Source organism: Armigeres subalbatus, chromosome 1 (assembly GCF_024139115.2).
Source record: "Armigeres subalbatus isolate Guangzhou_Male chromosome 1, GZ_Asu_2, whole genome shotgun sequence".
In the NCBI taxonomy this organism is placed as follows: Eukaryota; Metazoa; Arthropoda; class Insecta; order Diptera; family Culicidae; genus Armigeres; species Armigeres subalbatus.
In genome coordinates this window covers 248,087,829-248,091,847 of record NC_085139.1, presented here as the reverse complement: position 1 = coordinate 248,091,847, position 4,019 = coordinate 248,087,829, and the positions used below count along the sequence as shown (strand labels likewise).

Sequence of the window (4,019 nt, the reverse complement as noted above, 5' to 3'; positions counted from 1 at the left end):
ACATGGTAGAATAAATAGTGGGCGTACTAGTTCTCATTGCTGATTTAGAGTGCGGGCTAATATTTTGATAAGCGGACTTGCAAACAGTATAGACTTACTTACAAACAGGATTATTTCAAATATCGTCTATCTCTATTTCCTGACGATCTGCAGATCGATCAGCTTTGTGAGTCGGTTATAAAATAGAGGATCAGAAATGTAAGTAAATGTTTTCTCTTGTTAAAGTTTTCAATAAAGCAGTATAATTCACATTTTCAGAACTTTGTTGGCGTATGTATTATTAATAATACAAGAAACCGACAAGAACACCAACGGTAAGGCAACTCTCTCCTTTGGTGCGATGCAAACATCTCGACTGAATATCAATTAGATCAATCCGGTGAGAGTCTTCAGCAGCAAGTGTCGTTCAATATGTGGGAAGTATATATATGGTGAATATTACTTTAGTTTATGTTTAATTTATGTAAAACGACCATTTGTACCGATTGTACCAGGAAGAAAATAAAATATTATTATTATGTTGTACAATGATTTGTGGGGATTTTTTAGTATTCCCTTCTTTCTTGATCCCATGAGAAAGCACAACATATATATAAAAGATAAAAGTCATGTTGAAAATATGATGATGCTCATATGCAAAAATTATTGATGTTCATAAGATTAACTTATAAATTTTCGTATGGGCTTTGGATAAAATTAATATTTTCATAAGACAACTTATGAAAATCATTCTCTGTTGAAAAACACACAGTTCATCAAAAAATCGTAAAAAGTTTATAAGAAATTCTTATAGCAAAAAAACATAAGATATTCTTAAGATTATCAATAGTTTTCTTGGTTGAGTGCATACTAAAATCCAAGATGGCTGAATCGTGAGTTTGACACATTGGAACACCTAGTGGTGTATTCATCTTGGCCGTACCTTTCGACAGTCATTCGCCGCGTGAAGTTTTGTGCAAGTATTGTCTGTTTCCTTGGTAACAAACGCCGCGCCAGGGGGGAAGACACTTTAATCATTTTACAAATCATTCAAAAGATTTAAAAAAAAATCAAAAGATTTAAAATGATTCGGCGAGATTGAATCTTTTTTGACTATTTTCTCGCCTTATTGACGTTTTTGTTCAGTGTGGCGAGATTGATAATAAAAAAAAGTTTAAAAAAATCAAAACATAAACAAAGACGGAATATTTTTTTAAATTGCAAACTGTCCTGCTATCAACTAGCGAGCAGTCCAGTGACGAAGCGGCAGTGAAGGCAGCTGTGGCCGCGGCCGCTGCCAAGATGAGAAGCGAGTGCATGCGGAAGAGGAGGAGGAGGAAATATATGAAGAGGTGGTCCAAGATCGGAGACACCGTACGACATCGTCGGATGATTATAATAGGAAGGAGCGTGATGCCTATGGACGGAGAGACCGCTCCGGTCACATTCTCCACAGGGAGAGCAAACCACGAGCGGCGGTGGCGGAGGTTACAGCAGATCTGGTCAGCGAGGGCATTACGACGATTACCGCGGCAAATTTCCACGTTCGCCCCCGCCAAGGGGCTGGGGCGGCGATCGGTACGAAGACGATCGCAACCGTAGTTGGGAGAATTTTCCATCCCGAAAGCACCTGGATTTGCTTCCATGGAAGGCGCTAGTGTAAGTAGTAATTGCTGGGTCCGCTGGTGGATTGAGTCGAAATTGTTAATTTTTTCCGGACGGATGGCGATGACTCACGTGAGTTTTTTTCCGTAGGCTTATTCCGGCCTGGAGGAAGCAGTATATCGGAACATCATATCGGAGTTTCATCAGTATATCGGAGTTTGCCGGTTCGGTACGCTCGGCTCGGTGATCATCAATCACATCGAGAAGCAGTTCGTCACTTCCGATGCGGGCACCATCATGAGAGAGCTGGATGTCGAACATCCGGCGGCCAAACTGATGATCCAGGCCAGCCAGATGCAGGAAGTCGAAGTGGGATATGGAACAAACGATGAAACGACACCGACGGTTTTTGGCTAAAAAAGTTGTTTGGAGATTGTGCGACAATGTCGTTAGCGCACGAGTCGTTCGTCACGTTTCCTCATACGAAACGGGAAAGTTCCTACAGTTTTCGCTAATCGCTGCCCATCTGATCCCTTCAGACATCGAACAGTGGGTTGGCTTTTCGAAAATATTCGAGGAGCGAGGTAATCGAAGCCAGACGTTTATGTGCTGCGTCCGAGCCATCAAAACGGATCCGAAAAATGTTGGTCTATGAATGAAACGTGTTCAGTTGTTGGAAAAGAAGGGTGAAGGGAAGCAAGTTTTCAAATGATATTTGCCGTACATTCCGAAGGAGCGGGGAGAGTTTTTGTTGGAAACGGCCAAGAAGTTCACGAACAGAGTAATTTGGCTGCAGCTATGGGCGCCATGGATCGCGCTTTCGGAACAGTTACGGAGTTATTCAGTGTGGAAGACATCTATTGTTGGAATTACTGATCACAACCGAATGCTATCGGAAGGCACTGGACGTTCTAATAGCGCACACCAACGAAGAGGTTCATGATATGGTCAACGATGAAGAAGAGAGTGATTCCAATGCCAACCGAGCGATTTATACTGTGGTCATTCCGAATAACATGGTATTGGACTTCCGTACAAAATTGACCGTGGCTCTGGTTCACCTGATTTGCTGAATTGCGAACATCTGTTCGATATGATTGTGGAGAACATTTTTATTAACATCAATGTGGAGAAGGCTGGGGATTGTTATCCGGATGTTGCGGAATCGATGATGAAAGAGCTGCACTACCATTATGCGTTGAAGCTTCTGATTCCGATGTAATTTTTTCGCCAGCAGCCATTCGGTTGCGTTATGCTGATTGTTTGCGTGCGATCGGAAACTATAATGAGGCTATCGTTCCTTACAATAAGATTGTTTCGCTAGCCCAACATTTGGATGCTCGTCTGATCTTATCAGACAGCAGGGTAAATATGATGAAGCGTTGGAGGTACTCGAACAGCGAGTGAAATTCTAGACGCTGAGCTGCAGTACGAGCGTTGCTTGATGCTGGATGAGATTGGAAGCTGCGATGAATTCCTGGCATCTGGTTTCATGCTTCTGATGCGCTTTTGCGTGCCATTACGGAGTCGTCTGGAAATTGGAGCAGTCATCTCTCTGCCATGTTGTTTTGAGATGCTGAAAACCATTGCCGATACAGGATTCGCGGCAGGATACTACCGAAGAACATTTTCCGGAAAACAAACCATCCGTGGAGATGGGATGGGAGTTGGCCAATGGTCATGGAACCTCCTCCCGGCAGCCGATTATATCAAGAACTATGCCTTCTTCCAAAAGCTTGTTTTCGCCCTGTGCGCCACTAAGCGATTTAAAGCTACAAATACGAACTCCAAATCTTGGCCACCGGCTAGAAAGTGTTGGGTCATTACGTCGAAGAAAAAATAAAAAGTGGGAAAAAATACGAAAAAAGAAATAAGCAAAAAAGAGTCAGGAAAAAAAGAGAAGGATAAAACTAAAAAGAAAGAAGGAAACAAATGGAGGAATAATATAAAAGGAAGAAAGAAAGGACAAAGGAAAAAAGACGAAAAAGCATTTGTTGAATTTAGTGTTTGCGTAAACTTTCTTTCATCAAGTTTTCTTAAGCATAATGCATATCATGCAATAATTTTATTTCATGTATATTTTATAGAACTATAATTTTTGCTGTTCTCATACACAATGTACACACATGTGTACATAAAGGCTATACTGCCGTAATCTGAAAAATTAACGTATGCGCTATATTTTAAAACATGCATGCTTTTCTTTTTTCTGTTAAATAGTTCGATGAGTACTACTCGTTAACACCATTTTTGGAAAAATGGTTAATACGTCACTTTTCCAGATTACGGCAGTATAGGATCATTTCGAAAACGATTTTCATAAGAGGCTCTGAGATCCATAGTATTATACATATACCAATCAACAAAACTGGTTGAATTTAGGTGATGTGTGCGTGTCTTGTTAATTTTAGGTAAAGTTTCTATTGGAATTCCGT

The 4,019-nt window shown here is 41.0% G+C and overlaps 1 pseudogene; it reads left to right on the top strand.

Moving 5' to 3' along the window:
• Positions 1 to 1,084: 1,084 nt before the first annotated feature.
• On the top strand, positions 1,085 to 3,508 carry LOC134212532 (general transcription factor 3C polypeptide 3-like; annotated as a pseudogene).
• The last annotated feature ends 511 nt before the right edge of the window (positions 3,509 to 4,019 follow it).